This window comes from Chrysemys picta, chromosome 7 (assembly GCF_011386835.1).
Source record: "Chrysemys picta bellii isolate R12L10 chromosome 7, ASM1138683v2, whole genome shotgun sequence".
Taxonomy (NCBI): Eukaryota; Metazoa; Chordata; order Testudines; family Emydidae; genus Chrysemys; species Chrysemys picta.
In genome coordinates, this window is record NC_088797.1 from 5,236,069 (window position 1) to 5,261,394 (window position 25,326).

The following is a 25,326-nucleotide window of genomic DNA, read 5'->3' on the forward strand; positions in this document are numbered from 1 at the left end:
GATGTGTTAAAAAACTTATATGCTTGATGGGTGTTTTTATGCTCAAAACATTTGTTTTTCTCACCAGGGTCAGTCTTTTGTTTTGACATTGTTGAAAGATGTTTTGTAGTGTTTTGAAAATTGATATCAGAAACAGTGAAGTGTGTGTGCGCTGTAATGTTTTGCAGTTTCCTGGTTTAAAGGTGAACTTGCTTAGGGATTCATTTTGCTCCTGAGACTGGCCTTTAATAGGTACATAGGAATTGCCATACCAAATCAGGGAAGTGCCTATTTAGTTCAGTATCTTGTTTTTATAGTGTCTAGCACCAGATTCTTCAATGGAAGGTACAAGAATCCCCATAATGGACAATTGGTTTCTTCCTAATCCTAGGTAATTAGTGGTTGGTTTACATCTTGAAGCATGAGTTTAGGTTATGAGATATTACAATGATGAGTGACAGCAGAGGAAATCTGCATAGATAAGTCATTTCAATCTCTTAAATTTTCTATATTATTTTATGTAATTGTGGATGGTCTTATTATTCATATAAGTATCTAATCCTTTTTTTAAATTGGGCTAGTTCTGGGCCTCAATAATACTTCATGGCAATGAGTTCACTGGTTAATTTTGTGTGGTTAAAAAAAGCACTTCCTTTGATCAGTTTTGCATTTGTTGCCATTTAATTTCATTGGCTGCCTCTAGTTAAACTGTCTGCTTTGTTTTTTAAGGCACCTATCACCCTGATCTTGTTCTAGTATTATGAGAAAGGATAGATAAGAGTGCCTGATTAAACTTCTCTAAACTGTTCATTATTTTATATACCTCTATCTATCCCCCCTTCTTCATTTCCTCTGTAATCTATATTATCTTAAACATTTTAAACTCTCCTCAGTCCTTCCATGACTGTAATAATTTCTGTATCCCTTCTCTGGATGCTTTCTATTTCTGCTATGTCCTTTTTGGAATGAGGTGACCAGAATTGCATACTGTATTTCAGTTGAAGAATTACAATCAATTTATATAATGCCATTATATTATTTTTGTATTACTTTTTATCACTTTATTTATCCAGTGTAAGCACTTTTTGTTTTTTGATCACCTCTGTCCATTTAGCAGATGTTTTCACTGAACTCTTCACAGTGATATCTAGATACTTTTCTTTATTGGTTAAAGTTAATTTAGAATCCAGCAAATCATCTGAATAGTTCACATTGTTTAATGATGTTTGTGTGACTCTTGTCTTCATATGTGTCACTGATTTTAGAACATTTCAGGGTTCTAGAATGCACCCTCTGTTTTCTGTCTTTGTCTCATGCTTTAATTAACAGCACTTTGATTTAAAAGAAAATGTCAGTAGTTCTAGCTCTATTCTTAAATGAGGCTAAGGTTTAGATCTTATCTTTAGATTGAATCCCCATCATGAATTATATCAATACATCTACACTATCAATGTTTTTTGTTTAATAAAAATGCAGGATTTTAAATGCTATTTAAATCTTTTTAACTACTTCATAGATTTTAAGGCTAGAAGAGAGCATTATGATGATCTAATCTGATCTCCCGCATAACACAGGCCAAGTGACTCCTGTCTCAGATTCCTATCTTCTGGTTGAACTAGAGTATGTCTTTTAGAAAGATATCCAGTCTCTGGATTTAAAGACTTCGAGTGATGGAGATCCACTACATCCCTTGGTAAGTTGTACTAATGGTTAATTATCCTCACTGTTTAAAAAAAAAATCACCTTATTTCCAGTCTGAATTTGTCTAGTTTCAGTTTTCATCCTTTGGATCTTGATAGATTGAAGAACTTCCTGCTAAATGAAATGTCCTCCCCATTTGGGTACTAATAAACTGTGATCAAGACACTTCTAAACCTTCTGTTTGATAAGCTAAAGATTGAGTTTCTTAGGTCTCTGAAAGGCAGGATTTCAAAACTCTCATAATTCTTATAGCTCTTTTCTGAAACATTTTCAATTTTCCAACATCTTTTTTTGAAATGAAGACTCCAGAACTGGATAGAGTAATAATGGTCTCACCAATGCTATATACAGAAGCAATACCATATATCTACTCCTACTTGATATTTTCCATTTTATACATCCAAAGATTGCATTACCCCTTTTAGCCACAGCCTTGCCCAGGGAACTCATGTTCACTTGGTTAGCCAGCATGATCCCTTTTTAGAATCACTGCTTTCTGGAATAGAGTCCTTCATCCTGAAAGTGTGACCTACATTCTTGTTCCTGTGTTATGATTTACTTTTGGCTGTATTAAAATGCATGTTGTTTGAATGAGCCCAATTTACCATGCGGTCCAGATTACTCTCTAGAACTGACTTGTCCTTATAATTATTTATCACTCTACTATTCTTTGTGTCCTCTGGAAACTCTACCAGCAATGATTTTATATTTTCTTCCAGCTTATTGATAAAGATACCGAACAGCAGTAGGGCAAGAACAGATTGTTGCAGGACACAACTAGATTCACACTAGTTCAGTTATGATTCCTCATTAATAATTACTTTGAGAAATCTAATTAATTGGTTGCAAGTAGGGCTGTCAAGTGATTAAAAAAATCACGATTAATTGTGTCATTAAATAAATTAATCGAAATTAATCGTGAAATTAATTGCACTGTTAAACAATAATAGAATACCATTTATTTAAATATTTTTGGATGTTTTCTACATTTTGAAATATTGATTTCAATTACAACACAGAACACAAAATGTACAGTGCTCTCTTCATACTTTTTTTATTACAAATATTTGCACTGTAAAAAAACAAAAGAAATAGTATTTTTCAATTCCCCCGTTGTACTGTAGTGCAATCTCTTTATCATGAAAGTTGAAGTTACGAATGAAGAATTATGTACAAAAAACCTGCCCTCAAAAACAAAACTGTGTAAAACTTTTTGAGCCTACAAGTCCACTCATCCAGCTTCTTTTGAAATACAGAACAAAAATATTTTGAACACTTCTGCTTTTGTGCATTATTATTGAAACTTTTATCATTAATTGATATACCTAACACATGATTTTATATGATCATGGAACGAGAAAAAGAAAAGCAGGTCCCACAGGTGTGATCATTGTAAATGCGTCAAGGGAAAAACACTTCAAGAATACCAAAGATAAAGCTAACAAATTTATTAAAACAAATACTTAAGAAATCCTGCAAAACAGGTAAAGCAACTCTAACAGCACAATTATGGCCATAAAGGACACACTCACAAAAGAAACCCCTACAAAATTAGACACTAGTACTTGATTCTTTCCTGCCCTTTTCAATAGTATATTAGTATTGTAGCTGTACACAGATACCAATGGAACAAAAAGCTCTGTTTGTTGGAATTTTCATGTCTTAAAGACCACAATTTATAGTACTGGACAGCCATCTGCTATGGAGCATTTTTACTAAGTAGAATAGGATCTTTTATACCACAATATTCCTTAACTTGGGTAACAATCTCCGCGGCTTTACATACTTAGCAGTCCACCATTTATTAGAAATGGATGGATGCAGTATGGATGCAGATAGGTTTGCTTGCAGGGACTCCAGCATTTGTGCAGGCCTCATGCTGGGATATTTTTACAGAATAGGGGCATAGAAGTGAGGGAGAGGGTACAAAGCTTGGCACTATTATAAGACTACTAATACAAAATAATAATTCAATGCTTTATTAACCATGTAGTAGTCAGGTTTTTGGCCTATTATCTGTGTTACCATGATTGATTAAAAAATGTACTTCATATCATGCTTGAAAAATGTCCATTATCAGATAATAATGCAAATCCTACAGAGTTCTGGGCTACAGCGTCATACAAAGTTAATTGGTCTTCATCTTTGTTTCTGGCAGAAGCAAATATATCATTACATTTGAAATTTTTGGTAGTAGCATTTTGGCTTAATTAAAATCCTGGAAGCTGTACGTTGTATCCTCAGATATTACCTGCAAGTTTTGCTAGATATTTGATATTGCCACTGGTCCTTCTCTAATGATGGCTCATTCAGCTCTTGCATGCCCTTCACAACAGCCATATGAACTGAAAGATCCTTCTTTGTTACAACAGGATAAACTGCCCGTGACCACAGTTTAACTCCTATCTTTACCCTTGGTTCGTCTTGAACTCCCTGTCCTGCCTCTGTGGAGCTCAAGAACAAACAGCTTGCTTTTCCTTGAACTGCTCCCTTTATCATCATAATGGTGGGTTGATGCACTTGATGTCTCTGGCTGATGGTGCCGTGATAGATTGGCTACATCACTTACCCAACATTAATTAATTGTTTATGCCGTCAGAAGCCATACGTCACAAGAATTCAGAGGGGACGTGAATTTATTTTTCTCACTTTATGAGAAGAATAGTATTTTATAGTATTTTATTTATAAGTAACTTTTCCTACTGATAGGATCTTGTTATGTTATTCACTGATGGCATTTTTGGTAATTTCTTCTCTCAGATCTTTTCCCAGGAATACTGTCACATCTTACCAGATATAATATGTGGGATCCTCTTTAATATTTACTTTACAGAGTTTTGAGATTAATTACTGTATAAATTTAAGATGGTCGGTCATTTATTTATACTTGTCAAACCAAAGTTGAACCTCTAAGACAGTGGAAGTTTGGGTACTCAGAAATTGCACAGTCGGGCTTGTAATGTGATGAGTTGCCCTTTTGATCCTAGCTGTTGAAAACATTCAGTTCACACATGTCAAATAAGGGGCTAACTGAGATTAGGGTATGGATGAGGACTAGATGATGGAAATCAACCTGGATAAAATGGAGATAATGCTTAAAAAGTGGGAGAACCAACAGGTAGAAATGGCACACTTGCAGTATCTTACCTCTGATTGTGCCTGACAGTTGGGACCTTTGAGACTATGGTCACCATTGTCCTCTCAAACTGAGATTACTGCTCTGCGGACTACATGGGGCTAGGCCTTCAAACTATCTGGCTATTACTGCCAGTATAGAATATAACTGCCTGACCATTATTAAGGGAGATTTTCCTTAATAGCACATTGCATATGTGTTCCATGATCTGCACTGTCTGTCAGTTGGATTGTGGGTGAAGTTTAAAGTGTTTGGTGTGGCCTATAAAATACTAACTGGTTTATGCCCCTGCCCCAGTGATCTTTGAGATAATCTCTTTCTTTTGTAATTCTGTGGCAGTTGTGATCAGTCATGGTGCTCTAGCCAGTAAGCCCATTGATTTACTGGAAGGGAAACTATGGATATGTGTTTTCAGTGTGGGGTCACAGTTCTGCAGTTTACTTCTCCTCCCTGAGTCTCTCAGTTCATGAGTTTGGTGGCCTTCAAGACACGGGAAGAATCCTTTGTTGGCACTGAGCCAGTTTGTAAATGTTTTTGTCCATTGATAATTTTAAATATAGTACATATACTAGGAGTTATGATTATCACATTTGAAATATTGTGTTGATACTGCTGAGGGAATTTTGTGAAAAGATATGCAGGTAAAACAGCCATTCCCCTTCAGAAAGCAGCTGCTGCTTGTGGCTCTGAACAGTGCTTCATTCATCATGTGGCCAGATTCTCTGACTCAGTATCTGTTTAAGAAAGCTGAATTAGAGCTATGGCGTAACTTCTGAGTCAGCTTTTAAATATTTAATACAAGATATTTAACAAAAAATCTCACAGCAGTAAAAGGAAACCCAGAAGATTAAAACACATCTTTCAGCATAACAAGGGAAATCTAGATGATGTGGGAGGAGGATGGAATAAAGACCCTAGTCTTCAGAACATTAAGGAAGAATATATTGAATCTATGTTAATAAAAAGATATTTTTAAATAGACGTAAAGCACCTTGAGGTCTGCAGTTGAAAAGCACTATATAATACCTAGATATAATTATTATTAATAAAATAATTGTAATTTTTTTTGGTAATAGTTATGAAGAGTCACTTTACAATTCTCCTAAAACATGACGGGGCCTGCCATGCTGCAGTATCTTGACCTCTAAGATTGTTTCAGCATTCAAGCTTCAGCCTAAATAAAGTGAGAGTCGTGGCAGCATCCACACACACAGTTCATGTTTTGCTGCTTTACTCGCTGTATGGAAATACCTTATTGTAAGGCTCTCCACTACTGCAGTGAAAATGCTCAGATACTGTGGTGATAGACAGCAGCATAAAATCCTAAAATACATAGAAACTCCTCAAGCCATGACTTTTCACTGAGGAATGGGCCAAAGGTAGAATCTACCTAAATGCCTGCTAAAATATCACTCTTATACCTATGTTTATAGCAAATGGATTAACCCAGTATTTAAAAAGCATTGTATATTGACGGACCAAGAGAAGGTAATTTGGCTTCTCTCAGAGGACATATAAGGCCAGTTCAATTATGCTTGTGAAGGGAGGTGTAAGTTACATCAGTTATTTTTTACTGCAGCAGCTAGATTCCTTGGATCTAAAGGAAAATAAATCCCAGCTGAGGGCAGGTGGTGGTGGTTCTGGGTTGTCATATGTAAGGTTTTCATTTGGGTGAAAGGGGATAGCAGTTTTAATACCTGGTGGGGCTTCACTGGAATTATACCAGCTGGAATTTTTTAGCAGAGGTGCTGATCTACATACTTCCTCACCAGTGTTGTCATTGCTGCCTACTTTTTGGGTGATGCTTGCTTTTAACTAACTACTTGTATTCCTGTCCTCATGTAGGTTGTGTCTTTTTTTTGCCACCACGTCTTAGTCCCTCACTCCAGTTTCTGGACTTTGGAGTGAATGCGACCCCCAGATTTTCGGTCACCGCATTTGCTCACTTAAGCCCCAACCCTGCAAGCACTTGTGCACATACTGAACTTGCACATGTGAGTAGTGAATGAAACTACTTACGTGTGTAAGGCCCAAATCCACAAAGGGACTTGTGCCCCTAAAACCCAGATTTTGGCTCCACTGCAGTCATGAAAAACCTTATTCAGCTGCTGTCTAACCCCATAGGCACCTAAACTCACTCAACGACTATATTTCTGCTGTGAAAGTCACCTAGGAGCCTAACTTTCTGTTTCTAGCCATGTATACTGCTGCATCAGGTAGGTGCCCAGACCTCTATCTCACACCAAAGCCCCAGATGATCCTTACATCCGGTGAAGACAGGTGTTGCCCTGCCTATCTCGCATGCTCTAAGCACACCTAACTCAGCAGAAGATGGGCTGGGGAGAGGAGAAGGACATCCCTTTATAACCTTTAGCCTAGTTATGGTACTCACCTGTGAAATGAGAGAGCCCAGTTCAATTCTCCCCTCTACCAGATGGAGAGAAGGGATTTGAACAGGAGTTTCCCACCTCTCAGGTGAGTGCCCTGACCATTGGTCTGTAGAGTCATTCCCATCTCTCTCTGGCCCAATACCTATTTAAATATTTAATACAAAGTAGAATGGCTTCAATAGGAGAGATTGAGAGAGACTACCAGCAGGGTATCCCATAGCAGGAATATCTGGCTACACCTAGGACAGACGTGGCAGGCCACTAGCAATATATATTCCATAGCGGCAAGCTGGCTGTTACCGATATGAGAGAAAAGTGTGAACGAACTGCAGCAGCCCATTCAATAGAAAGATCAGTTTCTGCCACAAGATACGTGTCCACATCTCTTATCGACTTTGATGGGTGGTTTTTTACATGCATATCTGAGACCAGAATTTGGCTTTAAAAGTGTAGTCCAATAAGAAACCAAAAAGTTGAATAAAAGAGAATCTACTTTGAAAGCTGTAGTTTACGGGTGAATATAAATAAAACAGAAAAAATTACTGTACAAACTAGCAGAAAAGAAGCCTGATGTAAAGGATCTTAGTTGCAAAAGTGCATGAGCGTGCGAGGATCTAATTTGCAAATTCAATGACCATGATAGCAAATGACTAATTCTATAGCTAATTGGTTATATATACATGCCATCATGGTAATTGTACATACTAGTTAGGCCCCGTTTGGACACACACTTTGAAGATTAAGCCCCAGTGTGTCATATTCATCCTTTTTCCTGTATTAAGGGCTTACAGAAGACTTAAGAGCATTTTTGTTATACAAATGTTTTAGTAGAGTACGGGTATAAACAAACATTTTGTTTCTTTAAAATGTGATGTGGAAGAGGCTGAGAACCAGATGTCTGAAAGATCTTTTTGTCCTTAAAGAAATAATTGAACTGATTTAAAAAACAAAGAAGGGGACAGAAATTTGATTTTAACACTTGAATGAATAAAGGCTGACCTGTAAGAGCTGAAAGTATAACAAAACTATATTAAGAATCGACACAAGTATGCATCTGTGACTTTGTGGTTTATTGTAAATATTTTCACTTCTGTTTCACACTCTTACATTGCTTTGGCAGTTATGTTTATTTAGTGATTTTTTTCATCTCTAAGTCCTGCCTATAGGTTGACAATATGTAAAGTTAGGCTAGTGCTGAACAATACAAATAACATGAAATAAATCTGTGCTCTTGCTTCATGAGAATTATTTAAGGTGATGCAATCAACTTGAAATCTAAATATATCTTCTTAATTAGTTAAAAGTAGTTACAGGCAATATATTTGACCCTGAACCCCCCTATCCAATTTATTTATTTAATTTCAGTCTTCCACTTAATTTTCCTATTTTAAAAAAAAACCTTCTCTGTTGCTATGTGAAAGACTCACACAAACAGGTGAAAGTGACTGTACACAAAATGCTGTCAAATGGAAAAAATAGAGAAAATACTTTTTAAATGTTGAAGTTATAGAAATCTTGGTCCCTGATCCTGTAAACACTAATGTGTGCATTTAACCTTACTATGATGAGAAGTTCCATTGGGACATAGGGAAGTTAAACAAATACATGAGGGATTGCAGGATCAGGGCCTTAGATGTTGCTTGTAACAGTAGTAGGTTTAAAAAAAATCAAAAGTGTGACTTAGTTGGCATCCCTGTAATGGAGAAATTATCAATGTTTGTAAGGATTGAACATTTTGAAATATGTAATGGAGTCTTGTTAATGTCATAATTATGGCAAAAATATGAAGATTGGTAGTAGACATGTTTTGTAGAATCAAACTACATTTGCAGAACCCAGACTTGCAACATTTTTCTTAAAATGTGTTGGATATACCATGGAATCTCTTGAACCACAGTTGTGTAAGGAACTCACTGATTCCTTCACTAACAGGCTACCAAAAGAACACAGTGGTTACAAGTAGACACACACTCAATTGTCTGTATAGATTTCTGATATAGTGGCAATACACACAGTGCTCTTCTTAGCACAATATGAATGTCTTTCATTGCTTGGGAAGTGATAATAAAAAGCAGCTCTAATTAGTGTAACCTCCTGTATCTGTTGTTGAGATTCAAGGCTGACTATTATGGTCAACAATGAGACCATGGCAGAGTCAAAGACTGAAATGGAGTAATAGATTTCAAAGTGTGCAGGAGTCTTTTCAGGTGTCTACAGAAGTAGGAAAACATGTTGTTACTCAGTATATTTAGAGAAGGCTTACTCCTTAGGTAATATTTGTACTACTTAATTGTGCTGGGGGATTCATGATCCGCAGTGCTATCATTGTTTTAAGATGAGAAAGCAGAGAAGAGCTGTCTGAAATTTTGAGATCAGTTCTCCTGATGGCCAAGTGAAGCAGCCTTCCAGACATTTTTCTTCATAACAAAGAATTTGTTAGACAGTGTTTTTCTGTAACCACTGGACCTAAAGATCAAGATTTGAATAATTAACTTAATGTTTATTTATAAACAATTGAAAATTTGAAAATGAAAACGTATATACATATTCTAGCTGTAACAGTAGTTCATTGCTTTTAAAGTCCTCGTCATACACAGTAGCCTATACAATTATGTTATATTGGAGGATTGTGTTTTATAAATAAATGTTGAGAGAGAACTCTTCCCTATACTATTCGTAAAGAATTTTACAAAATTAAAAAAGATGCATCAGCTTCATTTTATATACACTTTTTCTGATTATGCCTTGCAAATAACTTTGAAGCTTTCAAATTAAATTTCTTCTTTTACTCTTGGTTACCTTGTCCACTTCATAAACATTTTCTCTTGTTTCTTGTGCCTTTACCAGCTCTTCCCTGTGCATCAGCCAGCATCATCAGTGATGTCAGAAGGAATGTTCATAGTTTTGCTTTAGGGAAACTCCTTTTTATATTTGTGCTCACACCATAATGACAATTTTATTATCTTGTCTAGAAAACTGCTGAATTTTTTAAGTGATAGGAGTCTGATATGGTTTTGATTACTTTTGCATGTAAATACAGAACATTGTTGGGAGAATGGACCCCATAAAACCGGGATATTTTTTCCATCTAGATTATAACAATGTTAAGATTGGTCTGGTTTTGAATTTGATATGTTGGTAGCATCCCTGATGAACTTTTAAAATCTTCTTAGACAAAGAATTATACATATGTAACTATTCTTATATTCACAACTTCTAATAAATCTGAGATAGGTGCTTCTCCGGTTTTCTTTCCAAAGCGTTTAATAGCATTAGACTGCAACTGGAAGGTAAACACCATTAGAAGGATACCCTATGTTTAGCAGGCCTGTACACACTGTCTCATTTCTACTCTTTTGAAACTGACTGGCCAGATTGCCCTGCCTCTTCAAGATTTGGTATCAAATATTAATTAGCTGCAGGCATGTAGAGCAAGTGTCTGCATGCATTGACAGAGCTGAGGAAACAAAGTTTTGTTTTATTATTATTGGTTAATATTTATATTGCAGTAACGCCCAAAGGCCCCAATCAGGATCGAAGCTCCATTGTGCTAGGTGTTGTACAAATATATAAATAGAAACAGTTTCTGGCCCAAAGAGCTTATGGTCTAAAAATAAATGAAAAGGTGAAGGTCCCAGTCCTGTGAACTCCTCTCTGCATGTGAATCACTGTGCAGCCCTCCTACTGTTTTGTATGAGTACAGAGATCTGCCTTTGTGGATAAGGCAGGATAAGGATAAGCTTGCAGGATAAGGGCCAAAGGGAATGGAAAAAGGGAAACCATATACAAGCAAAGTGATCAGAGTGATGTTTGCACACATCACTAGGTTTAGTTATTTTCTTTAGGAGAAAAATTCCTATTATAAATTACTATTTTTTGTTGCTGTACCACATAGCTAATCTCCACTGCCTCTGTTTTTATTGTTAATCCTAGGCTAGTGTTCCTTGTTTTGTATTTTAACCTTTTCCTTGTCTCTTTTTAAATTTTGTGTGGAAGGCAGTGTTCTGGCACTGCCATTGTCCTGCTGCAAATCATGTCACCTTTTGTGCTTCTGGTTTTCTATCTGTAAAATGGGTATATATGTCTTTTATCTATATATTTATATTTAACCTTTGCCTGTATTGTTTTTAAAGTTATTACAATACAGACCCGTTTACGTGCGGATGTCGGGAGTCAAGCTGTCACGACTGCATGTTAACGGTCCGTGGGTTAAGAGGGCCGTGCTGAAAAAAGTGTCTGATTCACTTAGAAAAAAAAGTCGTTATTTTCTGCTCATTTTGGCTCACTTTTTTTTTCTTTCTTATGAAGTCTGTTATTCGCTGCAGATGAATGATTTCGATATTTTCCGTATTTTGCTCCTCCATACATCTTACAACAGTTTCTATAGCACTAAGGGCTTCTGTGGGTGAAATTTTGACCTTTTCAACGACATCCTCGTCGTCATCGTCATTGTCATTTAGGCCTGCATTATTAGAATTCTCGCCATCACTTTCACGGTCCAGCGTAACCTCGCAGCTCGTTAATATTTCTTCCTCGGACAGAAATTCTGAAGTTGGGCAGTCTTCATCCATCTCCAGCCACTCGGTAATGATTTCCGGCGACGTATCCAGACTAAAATCTTTTATCATTTGAAAGAGAAGTTTACCTTTATCCTTTTTTGTCTGCGTGCGTGTTTGTAGGACATCTTCTTCCGAAAATCCTTCAAAGTCTGGCTCTGAATCAGCGCCACTGCTGGAGTTTTCCGAGTCTGAGCCGTCTTTGACAGTAAAGGCATCACCGAGAGCCTTCATCCAGCAGTTTTCAAAGGACTTTTGTTTTACTCCATCTCAAGCTTTTTTAACTAAATAAATAATTTCCTTCATGTTTAACTGTTTCAGGAATTTGGAAATGCCTGAAGACGTGCATGACACGATCGCCGAAATCAGCTCCCGTTGATAATTATTTTTAAAATTCTGAATAATGCCCTGGTCTTAAGGTTGAATTTTTGATGTTGTGTTGAATGGTAGGTATAGCAGTCGAATTTTTCCATCGCTTGATACCAGTGATTCGGCTGGAGGATGGGCTGGACAATTGTCAAGTAGCAAAAGTGCTTTGGCTTCGAGTTTCTTCGACCGCAGATGCTTACGAACAACTGAAACAAAGCTGTTGTGGAACCAGTCGTCGAAAATGTGTCTCGTCATCCAAGCATTTTTGCTGTTAGCGTATATTACTGGCAGTTTGGCTCTATTGAGGTGATTAAAGCAGCGAGGGTTATGAAAACGGCCAACAAGAAGAGGGGCAAGCTTATGGCTACCTGTCTTATTATTACAAAAAAGAAGAGTCACACGATCTTTTATCTTTTTAAATCCAGTTGTTTTCTGTGTCTTGTAATTAAAGGCTAAAGTCTTATCAGGTAGCAGTTTTGCAAATAAAGCTGTTTCATCACAATTATAAAATTGTTCTTCGTGGTAGTCTTCATTTTGTAAAATAGATTTGAACTCGGCGGGAAACGCGTTCGCGGCCGATTCATCGGCTGATCGGCTTTCTCCAGAAACCGATACCTGCGCTATGCCATGACACTTTTAAAAACGACTTATAAACCCCTTGCTGGCTTGGAATGATTCATCCCCTGTTAAATTTCCAAATTTTGTCGCTTGGGCTTGAAGAATTGGCCCACTTAGCGGCATTCCTTTCAGCCTTTCCTGAGCAAACCACGTGCGCATGGCTTTGTCTATTGAGGGTTTTGCTGAATAGCGCACACATTTTTGCTTAAGCCCCGCAGCAGAATCGATATTTTGTACAAAGCCATTCAGTTTTGATTTGTTTTTTAGCCATCCTCGGAGAGTAGATTCAGCAATCCCAATATCTTTTCAAACTTTGGCCGGAGTTTCTCCGCTATTTACTTGATCTATTGCAGCTAGCTTTTCTTCTACAGTGTAGGAATGCTGACGCTTGCCCTCTGCCATTATATTAGGCCTACGGTTAAAATATTCTAATGTAGAGTGTGTGTGTGTGTGTGTGTGTGTGTGTGTATATATATATGACTATATAACTACAGTAACTCCTCACTTAACGTTGTTGTTATGTTCCTGAAAAATGCAACTTTAAGTGAAACGATGTTAAGCGAATCCAATTTCCACATAAGAATTCATGTAAATGGGGGGGGGGGGTTAGGTTCCAGGGCAGCTTCCCCTACACTGCAAGCACCAGGGTCGTGGGGCTCAACCCTCAGCCCGCCCACTCCACCTTTTCCCCCAAGCCCCCACCCTTGACCCGCCTCTTCTCTCCCCCCACCTCCTCCCCCTTTACTTCGCACACTGCATCCTGGATCCTCCCCTCTCCCTCCCCTCCCTTCTAAACACCGCAAACCAGCTGATTGCCGCATTCGGGAGGGAGGTGGGAGGCATGCGCCGAGTCCTCGCTCCTCCCTCCTGCCTCTAAAAGGCCGCAAGCCAGCTGATTGCCGTGGGCAGGAGGTGGGGGAGGAGGGGGAAGGCACTGATCTGCGGGGTCTGCCGGCGGGCGTGAGGCGCTGGAGGGGGGGGGGGGGGCGTAGGGAGGCTGCCAGCTGTGGAGAAAGCAGGCAGCCAAACAATGTAAGAGTGGAGCATTGCACAACTTTAAATGAGCATGTTCCCTAATTGATCAGCAATGTAACAACGAAACAATGTTAACCTGGACGACTTAAAGTGAGGAGTTAGTGTACTATATATTATATTTCTCTCTAGCATGACAGTGACTAAGCGTGCGTGATACGTCTTTACCAATATCAGTAAAGATGTACAACACGTTTCCGCGCCGCACTTCCTGTCGATTTCTATGTTAGTGAGTTAGTGAGCAAATCTGTAGTGCTACATAGCAAGTTCTTGTACCGCCTGTTAACAAGTCTCGCATGTTAAATAGGTAGAACTGGGAGGCATGGCGCTACCGCGCTTTAAGTGGAGTCGCGCATAAATGGGTCTGTACTGTATCTCTTGCCTTTTACATTTTTCTGTTTTTTATATTTAATCATGGTCTTCCATGTTTTCTTTTGAAAATTATTTTATCCCATATTTCCATTTTTAATTATTTATACACTTGCCATTCCATTTTTTTAAAATAAACTTTGCTCCAGATCCTTAGGACTGTTTGTTTTGTGGCTAGCACAGTTCTGGGAGATTGGGGATATACAGAGGGCTGTAAGTTACATCTAGACCTTGACACACCAAGCCGCTCCTAGGATTGCAACAGGGCTGCTTTCATTTGCTCCATTTGGAAATTATGCCAGACAAGGTTCAGCTGACTGTAGCAGTCCTATGGCTATGATCTCTTCTTTTTGGCCATCCCCCTGTGCTGGATGGAGGACCAGAGGGATAGCCACTATGTTGGCTCTGTCACCTGGTTTTATCCTGATATTCTGCTGTTATTTTATATCAAATATTTCTGGTAGGAAAATGATTTTATTTATGAATTCTCAAAAATACAGTCTAAGGACGCACTGAAAAATTTAAAAGGAGAAGAACAAATTGTGTTTATGGATGTGTGTATGTGTATTGGAGGTAGAGAAGATCATGGACTAGATTTTAAGAAAAATGTGCTTTGTCTATTTATGTTCATCTAGGGCCTGGAACTCTCCTAACACCTACATGCTTTAGGACTGTTGGCCTAATACATCTTCTATTACAATTCCTCTGCCTCATTTATGTACTCTCTTCTTTATCTTGTCTTTCTAGAAGCTCCACTTTTTTTCTTTTTAATGGTGGGGAAATGCCCATGGAGTTGTCCGTCATTTCAGGGTAAAATAGAAGGGTGAATTATGGGGAGGAGGGCAGTGACTGAAGAGACTGATTCCCTTTTTGCCTCCTTGATTCCAGTGGAGTAGTATTATAGCTGCTCATGCTTCAGAAATTTACCAGATCAGAGAAGGGGGTGAAATGCAACAATTGAATTCTAGCTGTCAGTGGGGGAGGGACCATCAAAGCAACATCAAGAATGATTGTGTATCCCTAAGCATCTTATTTTTGACACCTTATCCTTTAAGTTCTGTGTCTTGTTAAGAGTACCTGCCCTCCTCTTTGTTTAGATATCACTGCACTCTTTTATATCCAGTTCAATTGTAAATCTGTCATTTCTGCTTGAGAAACGTAAGAGGCTTCATGCAGTGCCTTGTGGGGAAGAACTGTGGTGTGAGTATATTTCTCTGTGAACAGCTATTATAGTGGTTGCACATGAGCAGGGGATAGAAATAGTTGATTTCAAAAGACTACAGTTAGATCATTTGGTTCATAAATAGCTAACCGTGTGAACAGTGCGTTTCTTAATCCCATTTAATTCCACTTTATCTGTGAATGTATCAGCCTTTGGCATGTGTTCATTTCTTGGTGGGAGTAACAGTCAATAGGAAGTGTACTGAATAACATTAAACTGGTATATCTGCTACAACAATGATAAAGCTGTAAAGAAGTTTGCAGTGTTTTTATAATGCTTCATTACCAGTGTGTTTGACCATGAACAAAAGAAGAATGAAGAAACTGGTGAACTATTTTCCTCATATGAGACTAATAGCAGTGATTCTGATGTTAGGAAATAATTGCAGTAACTGCACAAGGTATTAACAGGTACTTATACAGATTGGAAGTATTGTTTGAATATACCATTTGCCAAGAATAATTGACATATAATTAAATGAAGTTAAATTGCAAATTATTTATTTATTTATTTATTAATTATTTTGAGGAGAGAGATTAACTAGAAGTCTCTTCCACTAATACTTTTCCTGAGTAGCCAATTTGATCAATAACAGAATTTTAAATGCCATATTAAATTGCTTCACTAGATTGAGAGTAGCATTTAGAAGTTAGCTATTAAATGTTTTATCGTGTTTTTGGCCTTTTTGCTGTGATTCAGCAAAGTACTTAAGCATGTATCTATTGTTAAGCACATGAGTAGACCTATTAACTTCAGGGGGACGACTCACATATTTAAGAACTTTGCTAAACTGGGGCCCTTTTGAATATATTTCATAAAATACAAATACTGAGCTTTTTAAAAACAGATTTGTGGTACTACACCTCTACCCAGATATAACACTGTCCTCGGGAGCCAAAAAATCTTACCGCGTTATATTGAACTGGCTTTGATCTGCCGGAGTGCGCAGCCCCGCCCCCCCAGAGTGCTGCTTTACCACGTTATATCCGAATTCGTGTTATATCGGGTCGCGTTATATCGGGGTAGAGGTGTAATTTCATGTCTAATCTCACAAATGTTCTAGAATCGTAGGACTGGAAGGGACCTTCAGAGGTCATCTATTCCAGTCCCCTGCATCAGTGTTAAGGTTCATCAGTGTCATCAGTGTTAAGGTTAAGCATTTCTGCAGTGACACCGCTGTCTTCGGGGGTTTAAAATTTAGCAACTAAACATTAATTTAATGAGGAAACTTTTCATTCAGACTTTTAACATGGCACATATGTGTTCATAAAATGTCATGTACATAAGTTTGTCTAGGGGTGTTTGTTTTTGTTTTGTGTTGTGTTTTGTTTTGTTAGAGCGGACGTCACTAGGGAGTTCTTGATCTTAGATTCTAAAGTGGTACCAAAAAACAAAACCTCTAAAACAGCTGGATTAATTGAGAAACATCATAGTAATATTTTAGTTTTCTTCATCTACAACACGTGTTTTACTGAAATGGAATTGTCTCAACCAAACTATTGGAATGCTGTTATTATGTTGTAAAACTGTATGTTTTTCCCCGCTCCCAGTTATGCAATTCCCTGCTCTCTAGTTCTGGGTGTGTGGTTTGCATAATCATAGTGTTGCCAGTTATCATGATTTTATCATGAGTCTTGCGATATTTAATGTGTTTCTTATAAACCTAGCTTCTAGGGCCAGGTATATACATGAGAATATCATTTTACTTTAAAAAGAAGTAAGTTTCTAGCCCTCATTGTTGCAGAGGAAAGCTTGAAAACATGACCTGACTGCACTTTAAATGCAAAATATATAACTTTTTAAAAGAATTCATGATATTTAAGCCAATCTCTACCATGAATCTATCATTTTGATGGCGTGACTCATGGTTTTTGAACACTTGGGGTTGGCACTACTGTAATCCCTATATGTTCTTTTCTCAATAACCATTGAGTACTTTATGTGAATCCCTATATTCTATATCTCTAAATTAGATTGGAGGGATCACTGTAATTTTTTTCTCTTGGAATGTGCTAGTCTGTTTACTCTGATTGGCTCTTGTACTTGGAATTTTTAAGCTGTTGGACAGCAACAAATATACAACTTCAGCTTCTCTTCTTCTAACTGAAGCAGAATCCTGAAACAATAGGAATACCCCCAAAACCAAGCAGCCAACCAAACACAAAAGCTATGAATATGAAACAGCCAAAAAGAAAAATGTTTTAATAATGGGCAAAATAATTAAGAAAACTCTGTGAATCATTGCACCCTTCCCCTCCAAGTCAGAAAGGGAAACTTCAGGGTAACTGAAGTAAGTTTGTGTTTACAACAGAAAAATTCCAGCATCTCCTTCCTAAGTCTATTTACACAGTTGTTCGAAACTAAAATATATTCCACTTTTTCTGTTGACAAGACTTTTGCTCATCTGGTGAAAGACAGATAGATAAAGAAGATGTAGACAGAGGGATAATAGGAGTGGAGGAATACATGACTTTTTGTTTTGGAGAGGGAGGATTTCCCCATACTCTTGTAGGTGTGGGGAATTCAGACATTTGGGAAGTATTTCCTTCAACCCTGTCTCTTTGTCCACATCCAGGGCCTTCCCTCTACAGTGTCCTCCTGGTTCTCTCCACATCTTCCTCCAACCCTCTTACAATTAATTCCTTTCCTTCATCTTTGCTGTACTCCCCCCTCCAGGTTGTGTCCCCTCCCTTGATTCTACTGTCTGTCCTTTCTCTGTTGAGGCATGGTAGGCTGTAGGTTTTACCTTCTCCCCTTCACTCCCTATCCCCACCAATATGATCTCTGCCTTCCCACCCAAGCCACCACTGAGTGGTTTCCTGTAACACTGCTATGACAGCAGAGGCAGCAGCACTGGAGGGAAGAAGAGAGCTGCTTAGGGCAGGTCTTCACTAGCCACTAGATCGGCGGGTAGTGATCGATCTATCGGGGGTCGATCTATCATGTCTAGTGTAGACACGATAAAATTGATCCCCGATCGCGGTCCCCATCGACTCCAGAACTCCAGCTCACGAGAGGCGGAAGTGGAGTCGACGGGGGAGCAGCAGTGGTCGACTCGCCGCCGTCCTCACGGCCAAGGTAAGTCGATCTAAGATATGCCGACTTCAGCAACGCTATTCGCGTAGCTGAAGTTGCGTATCTTAGGTCGACCCCCACTAGTGTAGACCTGGGCTTATTCCCTACTGGGCCAGGAGGCTTGCAGCCCAAGATATAACTATTACTTCATAAACAAGAAAGTTATCCTTGTAATATCTTAGGCCAGGTCTACACTACAAACTTACATCAGTATAACTACGTCACTCAGGGGTGTGAAAAATCTGCAGCGACGCCATTATACCGACCTAACTTCGGGTATAGGCAGCGCTATGGGAGGGCTTCTCCCATCGACAGAGCAACAAACGCCTCTCCCTGAGGTGGATTAACTATGCTGACAGGAGAAGCTCTCATGTTGGCATAGTAGTGTCTTCACTAAAGCACTACAGCGACGCAGCCACAATGCAGCGTTTTAAGTGTAGACCTGCCCTTAGAGGTCAATACTAGGAGTTAATCTAAACTTTGTGTTGATTTGTGGATTAAAACGACATTTAGCGCCAGTTTCTGCTCTCGTTTACATTGGTGTAAATCCAGAGAAACTTCTTTGAAGACACTGGATTTATACTGGTGTAAGTAAGATCAAAACCTGTCACTTAGTTTTGATGCATTACAGCAGTTTCTCTTATTACTGTTTATGTGTATTGTAGTAAAGAGCACTACTGCAGGGAGGAGAGTGGTGGTAGGCACTCTACAGACGTGCAGAAAAAATGACAGCTAAAGATTTTGCAATCTAAAGGTCCAATTTTATTTTACACCAGTGACTGCATAATAGCAAGCATCTGACATTGCAACTACTATAGCTTAGCTGAGAGAGGAAAAAAAATGTATTTTAAAAGCCAAGCTGTTTTTAGTTACAATAGAATGAAAAAGCATTTAAAACTTTTTCTCTGTCTTCAGTGTGAAATTATCAAACTATTTAAATGAAAATATCACATTGATTATATCACATTTTAGTATTAAATGAATGTATATAGCTGATTTAGGAATACTTGACAATGGGGGAGAATCATTTGAATATTGACAGCCTGGTTTTGTACTGCTGTTTTCACTGGGTTTCTCTGTACTTAAGTTTATCTGTGCTACTGGGTTTTACTTTAAACAGTATTTTTTTTACTTGCTTTGGGATAGATTATAAGTGATTAAAATTAGACATAAATTGGTAAAACTGACAGTAGACACTAGGAGAGGATGAGCTGTCACAGTAATTGTTGAAAGAAATTCTAGGTTGGAAAGATCTTTAGCCATAGTCCAATTTACAGGATACACGTGGTACTTAAAATCCAGGCTTTGTGAGAGTTGACAATGATCTAGTACAGTTTTGCATGAAAAATTCATGTACAATAAAGAAGAGGTATAGGTATTGTTGGAATTTTGCCAGGATTGTGCATTGGTATGTCAAGAAAGAGCCCCCATTACCTCTTATGATGGGAGGTCTAATTGAATAAAATGGGCTTTCCTATTTCTAGCATCTAACACTGATTCTACATTACATTCTGCTTTGCTTATTGAGGGCACAGGATCATAGAAAAATCTTATTTTTTCTTATATCATTCCATTTTTTAGCTTTCTATTCAAAATTTACTACCAAGATATTCCACCTTGTCTCTTCCCTATTAACAATCCTTCCAGGGACAAAGATCTAGTTAATGGAGGGTGAGGACAGAAAATGTCTCTCTCTTCTCCATCTCTCCCTTTTGTATTTCTCGGTCTCTCTTTAGCCATTGAAAATGTAGGTCAAATTGCATCACCATAAAATAGAACAGTCAGAAAGGTGTTTGAAAAATGCTGACATCCTTAGCCTGGGGTGCATGCCACTGTCCTTTGTTTACATTGAGAACAGTGATGTACCTGTATAAGAACCAACGTCTCTTTTAAGGTTAGTGGTATAGCACCTAAATAATACGTCAAATTTTCAGATGATATTCATCTGAATATTATATTGCTAGTATTTTTAAATTACTACCTTGTAGTAATATAAATATGTACAGATTTTGATCTGCAACAACTTAAAACAGTGATATACCCAGAGAGCTCATTTAAAATCTTAAATTTGTAGTAACCATAACTGTGTACTTTGAATAATCCACTATCTCTTTTACATGGAATGGAAGCTCAATAATACATTTTGTAAATTGTCTAATCATATGCTCTCTATTGTCTTGATTAGATACGCCCTCACTTACAAAGTATGTGTGTGTGTTTGTTTTAATTTTTTTTAAGTACTCCTTGTTTGACATAATATGCTTTTCTCCTTTCATTTTTTAAAAATGTTGCATAAAGGGTGTTTTTTTTTTAACATTGATATATGGAAAGTCATGGAATCTAGTAGTGTTTGCCTAACAGTCTTTTGTATAGAATACTTCAGGAGTTGTTGATATAAGAAGTTGTGATCAGCATTGAATATTCTTATAGCATCAAAAATATAAACTATATTTTTCACTTTGTTTTTCAGAAATGAAATATTGTATAAAATGTAAAAATATTATTCTGTTGTCTTTATCTGTCCTAGCTGGCTGCTAATGTTGTTTGTGTGCTAACCCTTCAAATGGTGGCTTAAATTATACCATAAGATACAGTACTTTAGAATAAAGTAGACTTGCCTATTTATGTGGGGAAACTGCAACCAAATTTTCATTCACTGTTTCCAAACCATGTATTTTCCTAGTCTGTGTTTTATACTTACTTAAACAGCTGAAGCAAGTATGCAAAGACATCTTATTATAGCATTAACCTTACTGCCTACTGTTGAGTAAGATATAGAAATTAAAAGGAAAATTACTGAAGATGCAGCTGAAACCACTGGCAAAACTATATAATTCGCTGTTTGGGCAAAAACAATAAATTTGGACATGTGTGTGCAATAATTATACAGATAAAAACAGCAGACAGAGAAGTAAAAACACTTTAAGTGAACTTTATTGTCAAGAATTTATTTGATAGGTTTCCATTACCAACATTTTGAGATAGTTACAGGAAAGATTTTGATAGTCATCTGTTGACTGTCAGATAGTAGTGGCAACAATCTGATTATCTGTAAAGATATTTATGGAAATGTTTAAGAAAAACTCTGATGTATTTTGAGGAAAAATCTTGTACCTTTCCACTGGGAATTCCATTGTGCTTTGTTTGTAACAATAACTAGTAAATATCCAAGTAGTAATGGGAAGCATCTTCACAGTTTAGTATAAATTACAATACTATGGAATCATGAGCGGCTGAATCAAAGGTAAATCTCAAGATTCTGTCTTACTTTCCATTTGGGGGATCCATTTAAAACATTGTCCTTGCATTTTGATTCTGTAATCTGTACATGTAAAAATGGATATTAAATCTCAGGAGGAGGATAATAAATTATTGATTTTTTTTGTATTGTTTATATTTTTAACTCCATCTTTGCACCTCTAGAGTTGTGTGGCTGCAGGGTGCTGATTCAGCTTCAAGAGATGCTCTGTCGTACTCTTGGGCTACAATAGTCCCTAAAGGACATCCAGCAGCCCTGAACAGCCATAGTTCATTGCACTGTGCTTAGAACTCCTTCATCCAACAGACCTTCTCTTGTCCTGGCACACCCTTAGTCTGTGGGGAACTGCGTGAGTCAAAAGGGCAACACTGGTGTTAGTAATGGGATCCAATTTCCAAGGAGAGATTGTGAGCTGGTGTTCTTCCTGAATGAAGATGGAACAAGTAATGAAGGTGCTTACAGACAAGTGGCCAATGGGATTTAAAACAGTTCCTGAAACAGGAGCTGGAGGCCTCACAAAAGGAATTTGTGGAGGGCAACGAAGATGATCAGGGGGTTAGGGCACATGACTTACGAGGAGAGGCTGAGAGAACTGGGCTTATTTAGTCTGCAGAAGAGAAGAGTGAGGGGGGATTTGATAGCAGCCTTCAACTACCTGAAGAGGGGTTCCAAAGAGGATGGAGCTCAGCTGCTCTTAGTGGTGGCAGATGATAGAACAAGGAGCAATGGTCTCAAGTTGCATTGGGGGAAGTCTAGGTTGGATATTAGGAAACACTATTTCACTAGGAAGGTGGTGAAGCACTGGAGTGGGTAACTTGGTGAGGTAGTGGAATCTCCACCCTTAGAAGTTTTTAAGGCCCAGCTTGACAAAGCCCTGGGTGGGATGATTTAGTTGCTGTTGGTCCTGCTTTGAGCAGGGGGTTGGACTAGATCAGTGGTTCTCAAAGCCGGTTCGCCGCTTGTTCAGGGAAAGGTATGGCCCAGGTGAGACAAATGGTTTGTAGGCAAGTGGTTTGCAGTGAGTAAATTGTCCTGCCCCAGGCGGTAGAAACCATTATAACAGCTATACGCCGTGGTAGCTTTTCAGCAAAGGAGTGTTGGGAAGTGATTAAAACCTGTTTGGAGACCCGAGGTTTCAGGGAAACCTTAGCTGCCAAAGTTCTTGTGGGTCTGAAAGAAGAACTGATCCTGTTTATTTGCTGAATGTTTCTGGCAAGTAGCAAATAATAAAGAAGGAAAATCATTTCATTTGTCAGTCAGGTGTTATTTAGCATTTTCGAAGTTGAAAAAGTTTTTTGGGACTGCTCCTCTCTTGGCTTATTTGAGTTTCAAACCCCTTTCATATTAGACATAGATACTAGAGCTTACAGTTTGGGGGACAGGATTTCAGCTGCCTACCCCCTAATACCTTCCCCCACCCCAAATCTGAGAATGTATTTGTGGAAGTTGAGGCTGGAAAATTTGTTACAGAGATGAATCTCCCATTCAAACAGAATGGGCTGGGTCTGCCTCAGCCAACCAATTCCACAGAAACAGTAGATATTCTTAAGGGGCTGACTGAAAGGAGTCCCTCACTGGTGACTGAAGGGAAATCCAGGGAAAGAAGAGCCCAAAAGGGATTTTGGGTAGGAATAACTTATTTCATGTTGGTGATGCAAACCTCTCCTGACAGAAGGATACTGTATACCTGTAAATAGTTAACCTTGTATCATTGGTCATTTATTTTATTTATATATATATTCTATTTGGGATGATTTATTGGGTGTCACCATTTTAGGCCTCATTGGGATGATTGGCAAAGCTGAGGTATGTGCTGTTTTTATGAGTTGGGTGGTGCCTTGTTATGGATTGACTGGAAACCTTGTACAAACCAATGTGTGTGACCACATCCTTCATTTAATATAGTTGTAAGAGACAGTTAAGGGGCCACTCCTAAAACAAGGGCTATCAGAGACTGCCCAGAAACTAGCACCAAATGGGCTGTTGTTTCAGTGGGGACTGTGACCAGGTGTGTGTGGATGTGTGAGAACATACACAAACTGAGAACAGACAAGAACATAGAGAGTGGAGAGGCAAAGGCAAAAAGCAAGAAAGCCAAGCAGTACCCAGTGAGCACTGTGTGGCCCTGGAAAAAGCTAGAGTATTTTTGGGTCTGGAGTTGGCTAATGAGGTTTGGGGCTGTAAGCTAGGAAACTGCTCCTTTTATTCTTGGTTCCTCCTGCGTTTGGAAAAGCAGGACTTGTACATTCCTTGTAAATAAACAAGATTGCATCAAAGAAAATATGAGACTCCCATCAGTTTCTGATTCCAACAGGAACATTCCCACTGCCCTGAAATTTGACTGTCTGCTCGGTTTGAAAAAGGGCAACAGTAGTTTGGCTATCTTAAATCTGAATTTCCATACTTTCAAATGTAAAAGTTTCTTGTAATCTTAACTTTCAATTTCCTGGCTTTTTAATGTTTTTCGTGGGCTTTTGGTTTGATTTTTATTAACTACAACTTTCTTGTAAAGATATTTCTCCTTAAACTGCTGATATGTATTGTCTGGGATTTAGCTTTTGCTCTGGTGAATTTCAACATTACTCCTGTTTATTTTCTTTAACAGCAAATTTTTAAAGTATTCCTTCATGTTTGCAGCCACACTTCTTTCCATTGACTTTTTTATGGGAGATGTATGGCTTAAAACCTGACATACTGTTTTGAAAATGTAGGGCGTGGTGCTTTGACCATGTTACTCTTCTCTTTACATCTTTTCACTGGTTTTCCCCATCTCCATCCCATCAAGCGGGGGGAGGGATAGCTCAGTGGTTTGAGCATTGGCCTGCTAAACCCAGGGTTGTGAGTTCAATCCTTGAGGGGGCCACTTGGGGATCTGGGGCAAAATCAGTACTTGGTCCTGCTAGTGAAGGCAGGGGGCTGGACTCGATGACCTTTCAAGGTCCCTTCCAGTTCTAGGAGATGGGATATCTCCATTTAAAAAAAAAAAAAAAAAAAAAAAAAAAAAAAGCCCCAAATGCTTTTCTCATATAAGGCTCATCTCCACCCACCCTGTCATCTCTTTTACACTTTTCTCTGCAAACTGTGCCAATCTTGATTGCTCGTTTGTAAAAGCTCCCAACAAGCACCATCTTACTTTCTTCCTTGCCACCTCTTATGCACAGAAGGTCCGAACTTGCATATAAAAATCTGTGAAGTCATCACATTGTCCTTCTTCACATCCTTCCGTAAAACTCAACTCTACTGTGATACCGACAAAAACTTATTAGTGGTTAGGTTGCTGCTTACCACACTGTTTATCATGCTGATTATTATAACCTCATTTCTGACTTCTGATCCCATAATATTTGTTGTATTTTCCTCTTGACTTATACTTAGGGCAGGTCTACACTATGGGGCTAAGTCAACCTAAGTTATGCACCTCCATCTACGTGAATAACACAGCTGGAGTCGATGTACCTTAGGTCGACTTATTGCGGTGTCTACACTGCGCTAGGTTGACGGGAGAAACTCTCCCATCGACTTACCTTATGCTTCTTGTTCCGGTGGAGTAGCACAGTCGACGGGAGAGCGATCGGCGGTCGATTTAGTGGGATTGATCGCCGCATGTTGATTCCCCGATA

The 25,326-nt window shown here is 38.4% G+C and overlaps 1 protein-coding gene across 4 annotated transcripts in view; it reads left to right on the forward strand.

The window, feature by feature from the left end:
• Positions 1–25,326, forward strand: part of ATXN7 (ataxin 7) — a 131,074-nt gene that overhangs the window by 1,661 nt on the left and 104,087 nt on the right. For 2 of the 4 annotated variants that reach the window (XM_065550648.1, XM_065550652.1), the window contains exon 2: positions 1,554–1,672. The exons of 1 other annotated variant lie outside the window; for it this stretch is intronic. The gene's annotated coding sequence lies outside the window, so the exon portion shown is untranslated. Of the gene's footprint in view, positions 1–1,495; positions 1,673–25,326 lie in introns of all 4 variants that reach the window. One more of the 4 variants, XM_065550649.1, reaches the window with a different exon arrangement.